Below are 12,192 nucleotides of genomic sequence, written 5' to 3' on the forward strand. Positions count from 1 at the left end.
AATAAAGTTTTCCAGTCAAGTCTGCATTCTCGGCGCTAACGCACCCTGGGTCGTTGCCTCGTCCACCCGCCCTGCCCCCTCCCCCTTTAGAAGAACGCTACCTATGCCGAGGAAAGCACATGTCTCCTTGAAAAAGACAAGTCCACTTATCGAAACGTTGGCCCCCGCTTTTACCGTGTTCTCGTTTTGCTCATCGTCTTGAATTTCCTTCTGCCACCTTCCCCGTGTTTTCCCTTGCACATACATGTCACCTTCGCTCCATGCGATCACATTCTAACACCTCTACGGAAGAAAGGTTTGTATCGCAAGTTTTTCTCAACGTATAGCTCTCTGTTCGTGATACTCGACCGATTAAGTGGCGTCAACTACATCATAGCAAACGTGACCTCCATTAATCGCCGGTCGCGGGAGACTCAAGTGGTTCGTCTGGCCCGCCTGAAGCACTACCATCATACGGTTCCCTAATCAAGCACTACCAGTCACGTGGTTCCGTGACTCGCTCGGCGAGCTACGTCTGCACCGGAGGAAGATGTTACGCTGCGCGGCGGAGCCGCGGAAGAGGAGATCATATTGTAAATCGATCATGTTGTAAATAAATCCATCTCAGGCGTAACAACTTCATCGAATTAATGCGTAATCAAAAGTCCCTCGTAAGAGTGAAATTGTCTATTATATATTTTTATTTTTTTATTTAAAGATATCTTACAGGCCCCTGGAGGCATTGTGTAAGGGGGGGATAGTATACTCAAAGATTATAAAATAATTATAACACATATCTGAATATATATACAAAAATACAGTGTAACAAATGCGCTAACATGCTGTAATGTGGAGTTAAAAATTGTAAAAAAGACAAACCGAATGCTTTTGAACGCGAGAGGTCAGTGGAGAAGAAATTTTCACAAAGTAAAAAATAACCAATACATTTACAAAGTGAGCGGAACAATATTTGGCTATAGTAAAACAGTATATAAAGGGTAGTAGCACAATAATAACGGGAGGAGGAGGAGGAATGAACGTTTATTGTAAGAAACAGCGAGAAAGTGTCCTTTCTTCGCTCTAGGTGGGCGGCTCTCTTAGTCCAGAAAGCCGTTGGCTAATACTGCAGCCCGGGCCCGGTCCACCAGACTTCGCTGATCTTCCAGGCTCTGTGCCTTTAACATTGCCTCCCACATATGTTTCCCACATAACGGGAAACTAAAAAAAATAACACGTTAGGTTATGTAGAGTTTGAAAAATGCGCTGCTAAAAGATGCCGGAATTTTTCCTGGTCACTATCATAAGCGATTGCATTAGGAAGATTGTTGCAAAGGCGAATGGCTCTTGGAAGAGCGGAGTAGTTAAATGAATTAGTCTTTCCGTAGACGCACATGAAATTGAACTGATTGTACAGCCAGCGTGACCTGTAATGAGGAGTTTCAAGAGGCAGAGCTGATGCTGCTGTATTATGGACATATTTATGAAATAATGATAGCAGGGCTATATCACGACGATGATACAAGGGCTGTAGTGAGAGGTCGAGTTTAATTTGTGTTATGCTTTTGTTATATTCATAACAACGCAAAATAAAACACGCATCCCTGTGCTGTATAGATTCAAGTTTTTCGATCAAGTATTTCTGATTGGGAGACCAGATGGATGCGGCGTATTCAAGCTGAGGTCGAACGAATGTTAGCTAAGATTGTTTACGAATGTGTTTAGTAAAATTATGCAACTTGCGTCTTATGTACCCTAATGATCTTGTTACACTTATTCTTGTGGGCTTTTGGCGCTAGAGCCTTTCTGAAAGGTTAGGACCATAAACATATTGTCAACTGCAACTTTCATTGGTTTTTATTGTTAGAGCTGCTGTGGTGGTGAAAACGCCTCTACAGCTCAACAATAAATATATGCCCCTGCAGTTTTACGATGTATAGCAGCCTCTTCCGAACGCAAGGCCTCTAAAAGAGTACAAAATACTTGTTTATTATTTATTTAGTATATTTTCACTGTGCGCACTTTGGACGAATAGCTTAGTATTCTTCTACCAAGGACATCTGCGCAACTGTATCGAAAAATAATGACGCCGAGATTACGTGAAGGCCTATTAAAACATTGTAATAAGACATCCGTAGGAACTCTCAGCTGTCATAGCTGTTCAAACACTGAAATGCGTTTCATTTAGAATGAGCGACATAGAATATGTCTCCTTGACTTGTAACCCGCCGTAGTTCTCAGTGGCTATGGTGTTGGGCTGCTGATCCCGACGTCGCGGGATTCAATCCCGGCCACGGCGGCCGCGTTTCGGTGGGGGTGAAAACACCCGTGTACTTAGATTTTAGGTGCCCGTTAAAGAACCCCAGGTGTTAAAAATTTCCGGAGTCCTCCACTACGGCGTGCCTCACAATCACAAAGTGGTTTTGGCACGTAAAACCCCGTAATTTAATTTTTTTTCCTTGATTCGTAAAAGATATTTCTGTCTTATGTTCGCGTGTATTCTCAAGACGCTGCTTCTAGTTCATGGTTTTCAGACAACTGAATTTTCATATGTAGTCAACTAGCATTCATCAAGCAGTCATATCTAATGATCATAACGCTGGTCAGACTCGCGACAGGACAAAACATTATTCAAGCTCTTATACATTTTACACTCGTGGTTTACGAAAACAATATAAACCAAGTGCTTGAACATTCCATAATATCATCATCCTAATAAATACTACGTTCTCGTTTTTTTCGGCTTCCTTTCCTGCCGTCCTGTCATTCAGAGTCATACCTCTGTGCTGAAAGCACAGTTTGGTGTTCGCATAGTTATATTGTTGTTATTTATCACCAATTTTGTCATGTCTTGGATTACGCTCAGAAACCTCTACATATTACGTCACTCGACGTCAATTCGGCCAGTATTCGTGCGCAGGGTTAATGTGACAAAGCGTGCTGAGCTGGGATCAGGTTTTCGCAACAAGGCCGAGGCGGACTTGCAGGTATAACACTGCAACAGAGCGGTGTTGCGACGTTGCGTAACTGCCCAGCACGGCTGTGGGGCTCCGACAGCCCTACTCATCCGCTGGTATGCAAACCGTTCTAGATGCTGCGTTACTGACCACCAAGCCATTTTTTTTTCGGCAACCTGCTTTCGTGATTAATTCCACCGTGAGTGCGCTGTCGCTGTCCGCTGTGACAGGCCAGTGTGAGGCAGCTGCCAATCAGGAGGCGAACTTACGCCTCGTTGGGAGGTTCTATGGTAATTTTCTTCCAGCTGATGAGCGCAACCAAGGCTCACTCGATGAAGAATTCGAAGAACAAAACTCACTTGGCCAAAATAAATTATTTATTGATCTCTTCTTTGTCTTGAATAATCTAGCTGCGCCTCCGCTGTTCTGGGCGTTTCTGTGTCCTCAATCATGCGACTGCAATATTGGCTCAGCCGTAGAATCCGCGTCCGTAGCCTCCGAACCCACGGCCGTATCCACCGAAGCCGCGGCCGTATCCTCCGAAGCCGCGGCCGTAGCCACCGTAGCCGCCGTAACCTCTTCCGAAGCCACGGCCGTAGCCGAACTGGGCGGCGGCCAGACTGCAGACGAGAGCCAGCACCAGGAGGGCGAGAAGGAAGGATTTGCTGCTCACGGCAATCATGACTGCGGTCGACTGCAACGTCAATGCGACACACATCAGACACCACTTGAAACCTCCGAAACTACAACCCATCACGCCTAAAAACGTTTTCTGCGAAGGTGGAGGCGTGTTAGCTCCAGTACTGACGAAGCTACTTTGATAAAGAGACTTATGCGGATTCATATTTTGAATATTTTTAGCTTTGCATATGCCTCAAGTATTCGTTTTTGGGCAGCTTTGTATAGTTATGTATTTAACGACTGGCCGCAAGTATGGAGCAACAACGAAGTTTTACGATGTGTAGAATCCATTCTTCCGATATTTTGTGGTTTAAGTGCGGGAAAGTATCAGTGTTTTTTTTTTTGTCTTTCTATGATGGCTCTTTCATTGAACGTTGATGCACCCATGCAGAATTCAGACGTTTACAGACGAAGGTAAGTTATGATACAAATACGCAGTCGGTAAATAAAATTTTAAAATCAGGCACAAGCAGATAAAAAATTGAGCGACACAACCTCGATTCACAGGTTTCCTGGAAGCTCACGCTTGTTTTTATATCAATTTTCAGTCAAATCATGTTTTGAGATAATTGAGTCGTAATTTTATTCTGCACTTTTTAAGCACTAATTTTGTGATTTTGCATGTAGACACAAATGACCACAGGGGTCACCTAGCGTCTAAGATATGCTAGCGATAAATACAAGAACCAGTGTCTGCTTGTAGGCCCCGATAGTCACACTGCTATACCAAGCGCAGCGAAATGAAATTTGCGTTAGCAAATCGATTTCCATGTGAACACAAACTCTTATTCGGTCCCAGCGTACGGTGTTGCTGCATGCGAAAGTGCCGTGTGTCAGCACTAACTACTCCCATCTATCAACTAACTTTCACAACCGCCGAGTCAAGAATGGAGGAGGCTCCACAAGGAACAAATACGAAGCACTAAAAGGCAATCGAGCCACCAGTGCCCCAAGGAGAAGCAGCTGGCATTATAGAGCACTCACCAGTGGCTTCTGTGCGCACTTGCAGAAAAGATGATTCTGTGTTGCCTGACGACCAACGGGCGCGTTTATATAGCGCACTTCCTGTCCACGTGCCAACGCGTCCTTCTCATTGACGCATTCTCAGTGAGACGCTGCGATCGGCTGGGAAAGCCCCTTTCACTCGGCGACCCCAGACACGTGAGATGATGGTCGACGAGCGCCAAGGCGACTCTCGCATAGAGGTAGAAGGGGCGTTCCCCACTTTGCGAATGCGGCATCCATAGTGGCCATCACTATACGTCAGTTGTTACCTCACATTCCTGAAATACTGGTTCTCTGAATGTTCACCGCCTATTAGTGAGCAAGAAAAGAAGTGAAAGGGGTTTTTTTTTTCGCACTAGCAATTTCTCCACTTCGCAGACACTTTCTTGGCGATTCGGGCTTCGTTCGCCGTTTCCGGATGCAAAAACAAACAATGCTCATCGTATGCAGCATTCCTCCAGCTAGCTTTCACGAAGAAGTTTGTTGCTGGGGGCAATTTAAATCATACATTCAGTACTCGTGCCCGCATTAAATACAAGGATGACGGTTTGAGTACTTCAGACCATCAAGGCAAGCAATTTAGAAATTTGAAACCCTGCCCATTGCGATCACTTCTCGCACGCGAAATACGCAAGTAGAAGAAAGGGTTTCATTAAAGAACTAAATATTCTAGAGGCCGGTCTCCTACTAGCGATGTTTTGGTAACTTATTTTCTTAGTTTGCAGTTTTCGCTCCAATAATGCAATTTACAGTACCGACACATTTTTGGATTTGGCGAAGCTGACTTCAAGCTGTAATCTCCTCGTTTCCAATAGCCGGCAAAGTGGACTTCCTCGCCTTCAAGTCTGTCCTTACAAGGAGGGCAGGTGTTACGTGTGTCGCTGGTGGCGCTGACGAATCACTGGTGCCGCCGGAGAGCGTAACATTTTCTCTACCGCGAATCTGCACCGTGCGCTAGTGTGCGTGCCTGAGCTACGTACTTCTCCCCTAACTATATATCCGGTTCAGTACCTCTTGCTCGCGTAGCAGTTCGTACGCATAAAACAAACCATCTTGGCAAGAAAAACTGGCCCACATTGACGACGAACATGTCATTTCGAGGCACTAACAAACAGGTATTGTGTACAAAAATATCTGTGAATCCGACCCATGCGCCCGAAGATAAGAATAAACTCAAAGGTGCCGTCGTCAGACTTGAGTACAGCAAGCTGTCCCAACAGCTCTCACATTTGCGTCAGGCTCAGTGTGCGTAGGGTGCAAGCGAAGATAATTGAAATTGAACAGTTCAAAAGGTGCAGGAAGCCTGCTGCTTTGGGCTCGGTCCAAAGCAGGTTTGTAACTCTTGCTGCATTATCTTTGTTGGCGTGCTGAAATTCTCGTAGAGCTTCGCTGCTTTATCGCGGCAGCCTGATAAGTTGATAGGCCCATCAGTACTTGTTACATACAAGTGCCAGCGCTTAAGGGAAGCGAGCATCACGAACACCTGAAATCATTTATCCGCATGTAGGTAACTACTACTCGACGAATACAAACATATGCTACTGGAATGGGATAATTTAATGTAGTGTAACTGTAAATTGAGTACGAACTGATTTGGTTCCCTTTTTTATGTTACGTTTCTCCTTTTGCATTGACTAATGTGGCATTACTGCATATTTATATCAGTTGCTTTGTGTTCGTTGGTTAGTTTTCTAGGGCTTGGCTTTTGATGGTTTCTCAAACATACCTCGATTTTAACAATAAAGATCTCTTTTCAGTGATTATTCGAGCATTGGCCGCAGATGCAGGCCCCGTGTACTGTGATTTCCTGATTATTCTAGGTGTCGCTTAGTACGAGTTAGCTTTCTGTAAGCTGGCTGCTAACATTGAAGTCACTTTAATAAATCTGTAAGCAGGAGAATGTGCTCAGGAAATACATTCACCTCATCATCGCTGTAAATAATCTTTTCAGACAATGTTGCGGTAATGCGGTTGTCGCAAGTTTTGCGAATGCCGTAGAATATGCAAGCGGGAAAGCATTCTCTCTTTTGTGTTAGGTTTGAGTCAAAAAGGCATGAAATTTTCACCTTAACACCAACCCTATTTCTATCACTAGCATTTATATAGTAGAATTCAAGTAAATGCGTAAAGCCACTATTTAACTTACCGTTTTCGCAGCCGCAACTTTAGGCACGTCTCAAAGCAGGCAAATGGGACGCCTCTTAATAGGGCTTCATATAAGAGTGAATCTTTCACGTCAGAAGCCTAACTGAAATGAGAAAACATAAAATAGAGCTTTTGGTTTAATCAGAGAGGTAGTGCACACGGGCGCCGGCAGAACAAACAGTGTAGCAAGGTAGTGTGCTCAACGTATGCTCATAACATCAGTAAAGTTAGGGCAAAAAATCTATACGCTCTAAGATTTCATTTATTCAAACGAAGGTCATTGTTGACTACTTATGTTTTTGTCTACGCACACACGCACACTCACGCATATATATATATATATATATATATATATATATATATATATATATATATATATATATATATATATATATATATATATATATATATATTTATGGTAGGTATATTGGGCAATTAGCAGCCTTGTTCCGCATACGGGTGTCTGCAATGAGGCTAACTCGACAGATTAACCACTCCATTTCTCAGGGCTATGATCTTAACGGTTGCCCTCTTCAGTTCGTCGACAGCTACAAGTATCTAGGCGTCCATATCACTAATAATATGTCATGGCAGCAGCATATCCACCATGTTATTAACAAAGCTAACAGGTCCCTTGGTTTTTCTCGGCGGAGTTTCCGCCTCGCTTCCGTTCCGTTGAAACTACTACTATATGAAACACTCGTGCGTTCTAAACTCGAGTACGCTTCATCGATATGCACGGGACCCGCACACTAGCTCTTTAACAAAGTCCGTAGAATCGGTTCAGAAGCGCTCAGTTAGGTTTATTCTCTCTAACTACTATCGCTTAGCCAGCATTTGTCGCATGAAGCAAAAGCTTGACCTACCTCTCCTTTCCACTAGACGTCGAATTTCCTGCTTATGCGTGTTTCATAAAATATACTACACTAATAATGATCTAAAATTAGACTTCTTTCGGCACCGAGCCATTTGTCATTCCGTATTGATCATCGAATGAAGGTTGGGGTGCCTCAGTGTAAAAGCAATGTATACCTCGAAGCCTTCATCCCGAAAACAAGCCAAGACTGGAATCGCCTTCCCGCATCCATCGTCACTATCACAGATCATGATGTGTTCAAGTCGGCTATCTCTTGCCGTGTGCTGACTTATTAGCCATTTTTTTTCTTTTTCTATTGCCACTCCTCTCTGTAATGCCTGTACAGCCTTGAGAGTAAATAAATGAAATGAAAAATGGTGTCATCACGAGCAAGGTTTGCTGAAAATTTCAACTATATTGCTGTTGTGTTCCCCTTCTTTCATTACGAGGCTTTTACGTAAAATACTTCTTGGCCTCTTCAAGCCACTTTGCACCTGAGGTCTGTCTATCCTCCTCTGGGATTACTTCAATGAAAATTAATGTTCGACCGGGAGTGGGATTCTCACCAAGTTACCCTAGCGCAGCATTTGCACATGCTGTCGTTGTGCTGGGTGGTCGCGCACCACCTTCGCGCCACCGTGGTTGTGCCGTCGTTTTGATGTTGCCATCACACATGTGCTCGCGTGCCACACAGAACTACTCTTTATGTTATCTTTTAACACTTAGCCAATTATTATTTTTATCAATCATTAAGATATCGTGGCCTAACAAACGACAAAAGGCACTGGTGGGCTGTGCTGTGGCAATGAAATTCGTATGGCCTCCAGATTTCACGCAACCTGATGCGAGAGCCCTGCAAATCGAGAGCCCTGCTCGGCCAAAAATAGTTCTCCACACAGCATTAATTTTCGAATCTTTACTTTTTTTAATAGCATTTAGCATAGTAAGAAGATTTTCAAATTTTCTTCACATTCTTGCCTTTAAGGTTTTTCTACAACGCACAACCAAACAATTTTTACTATCAGCAGAAAACATCGGATACTTCCTGCTTCCTTGCTTTGTGCTCTCACAATTCTGTAACCTGGCCGCTATCCAATCTGGCTGCGATGGTTGGAACGGTTGTGTATTATGGAAAATCTGAACGTTAAAGTTCAGTGAAACATACTCCAACTTCTCACGCTATACCTCAAACCTGATTCACGACCAGTAAATTCCGTTCCTACCGTGGCTGAGACGTCATTTGTGCTGTACTTCTAAGCTATTTTTGTGTCCGTGTTTTTCGCGCCCACTTTTTACATACCACATATCCTTACAAATTACAGAGCTTTCTGTCGTTCTAAAGATTGCATAGGTTTTCGAATTGTGCCTCTCGTCGCCCATCGATTAATTGCAAATAATATATATATATATATATATATATATATATATATATATATATATATATATATATATATATATATATGTATATATATATATATATATATATATATATATATATCATTTTCTGATGCCTCGATCAGATTTATTGAATGGTGACATAGACATCCCATCAATCACGAATCCTAGTAGCGACTTGCAAGTTGATCTACTTATTTACACAAGTTCGATCCAGGAAAGAATCTGTAAGTAGATATACAAAATCGGACACGTGATGTTGGCGGAAGCGGTCCGGCCGCAGGAGATAGCTTTCCTCTTTTCGAACTGCAAACGATCAGCCACGGTTGAGACTTGGATTTGGGCACGTCCAGAAATGCTAGTCGAAGTGGCCTGAATTCGAAGAAATCTGAGAGGCCGGCACGTACTGAGAGCGTCCGGTTCAATTCAGGATTTTGCTAAGGGATGTATTTTAGTACCATGGACACTGCAGGCGCCAAAATCTTCGTTAATAAGTAACCTGTACTCCAGAAAAATATAAGGTGGATTCTTATACTGACACGTGTACTTGTTCATTTTCTCCGGTGACCGTTTTTCACCGGCTGGCAGATCATAAGCGTTATCGTCCCGGGCTGGCGTGCCTGCATGCATCGGAAGTTTCTCGAATGTTATCGGTAGTTCTAAACGTTGCCTATTGTCACCGAACCTCGTGTAATCTGACTGTATGCATGATTGTAGTACTTTCTGAAAGACACGCTGGACCAGCGTTTACTTTGGACGACTCATGTATAAAAGCTCACGAGTTTGATCCGCAGAAGAGATTTTTGACTATCGCCGACTGTGTTCTCCGCTTTCGTTGTGGTTCGATTGTCATTTTCTTTTTTGGGCGCATGGTTGCCCAATAAAAGTTAGTTTCGTCATTCACAGTTTTGCTACTGTGTTCTTGATGGTCACTACAACGGGACAATGCACTGGAATAAAAGGCCCTTCAGTTCCGGCGGTTAATTTGAGGCCGGGAATGTTCGTAATTGCTTGCAGGGAAGTACAAGTACTTATCAAGGATAGTTTCTCAGTTTCAGTCGCAGAACAAGTGACAATGCCTGATCAGATACTGATTGGCATTCTACATATTTCTACATGAAACTTTGTCAAAAAAGTTGATAAAAATTGACAAAAGAATTGCTTACTGTTTTCAAGTGCTCCTGATTACAACTTCACCAAACTGAATGCCGCACTTAGCATAGTACGTGTTACTTTCTGCTTATGGTTGATCTTTCTTCGCAAATATTGTTGATTGCTATGGTAACACTGAATAGATTTATAAACGTCTGCCGCAAAATCGTTAAACCTTCTTGGAATTTTTATTTCAGAAAAATTTCTTGCGTTGAAGCACTGTCAATCATATAAATCAGATAACGTGTTATACATTAAGATAAGAACCTTCGCTTAATATTTACTTCGTAATGTAGGCTCAGGCATTACGGTTTTTGAAAGCAGTGTGATCCATTAGGGCATGCGGAATCGATTCAGTACTACATGTAGTGAAGGAACGCTGATGTGAGCAGGAAGTGATATGCAACAAGTTCGCACTACGCAATCAGTTGTCGCTAATTTCAGAGAAGCTCAAACAGGTTTCTATAGTCGTTATGCATGAAATTCTCCAAAACAAAAACAAACCTTTTTAATTTCCCTCAACGTCTTCATCATTATCATCATCAGCCTTTTCTATGTCCACTGCAGGACGAAGGCCTCTGCCTGCGATCTCCAATTACCGCTTTCCTGCGCCAACCGATTCCAACTAGCGCCCGCGACTTTCCTAATTTCATCGCTCCACCTAGGCTTCTGCCGTCCTCGACAGCGTTTCCCTTCACTTGGTATCCATCCTGTAACAACCCTAATGGTCCAACGGTTATCTAACCGGCGCATTACATGACGTGCCCAGCTGCATTTTTTTCTCTTGGTGTCAATTAGAATATCGTCTATACCTGTTTGCTGTCTGACCCAAACCTCTCCCTTTCTGTCTCTTAACGTTAGGCCTAGGAAACTTTGTTCCATCGCTCTTTGCGCGGTCCTTAACTTGTCCTCAAGCTTCTTTGTCAGTCTCTAAACCTCTGCCCCATATGTCGGCACCGGTAAAATGCACTGATTGTGCACCTCCGTTTTCAATGATAAGGGTAAGGTTCCAGTCAGGAGCTCACGATGTCTGCCGTATGCGATCCAACCCATTTTTATTCTTCTATGAATATCCTTCTCATGATCAGGGTTCTCTGTGATTAATTGACCTAGGTGAACGTACTCCTTCACTGACTCTAGAGGCTGAGCGGTGATCCTCAACTCTTGTTCCTTCGCCCGGCTATTCATCATTACCTTTGACTTCTGCATATTATTCTTCAACCCCACTCTTAAACTTTCTCTCTTAAGGTCCTCAATCATTTGTTTTAACTCGTCTGCATTGCTGCTAAATAGAACAATTTCATCGGCAAACCGAACGTTTGTATTCTGCGGATTTCTGGATAACCGGATTAATGACATGGATGTGATCTATTGTAGAGTATCCCTTCCTGAATCCAGCCCGTTTCATTGGATGAGTAAATTGCAGTGCTGCCCTTTTTGTATTGGAGATTATCTTGGTAAAAATTTTATATAATACTGGGAGTGAGCTAAAGGGTCCATAATTTTTCACTTCTTTAACGTCTCCCATTTTGTGGATTAGTATAATGTTGGCATTCTTCCAATTTTTGGGACTCTTGCAGTCAATAGACACTTCGTATAAAGAGCCGTTAGTTTTCCAAGCATTATGTCTCCTCCATCTTTGATTAAATCAACTCTTATTCGATCTTGTCCCGTCGCTCTTCCTCGTTACATGTCTTGCAAGGCCCTTTTGACCTCATCGCTAGTTATAGGAGCAGTTTCTGTATCCTTTTCATTACTGTTTCTAATGAAGGTTTACTGATTCTTCTGGGTATTCTACAAGCCAGTATAGAATTCTTCCGCTTCTTTTACTATATATTCGAGATTGTTGATAATATTACCCTGCTTATCTTTCAGTGCATACACCTCGGCTTGTCCTATGTCTAGCTTTTTTCTCACTGATTTCATGCTAAGTCTATTTATTGTAGCTTCCTCAGAGTTTCTTATATTATAATTTCGAATATCCTTTATTTTCTTGTTGTTGATAAGTTTGACGATTCCGCGAAT

The sequence above is a fragment of the Dermacentor variabilis genome, chromosome 4 (genome assembly GCF_050947875.1).
Source record: "Dermacentor variabilis isolate Ectoservices chromosome 4, ASM5094787v1, whole genome shotgun sequence".
Taxonomy (NCBI): Eukaryota; Metazoa; Arthropoda; class Arachnida; order Ixodida; family Ixodidae; genus Dermacentor; species Dermacentor variabilis.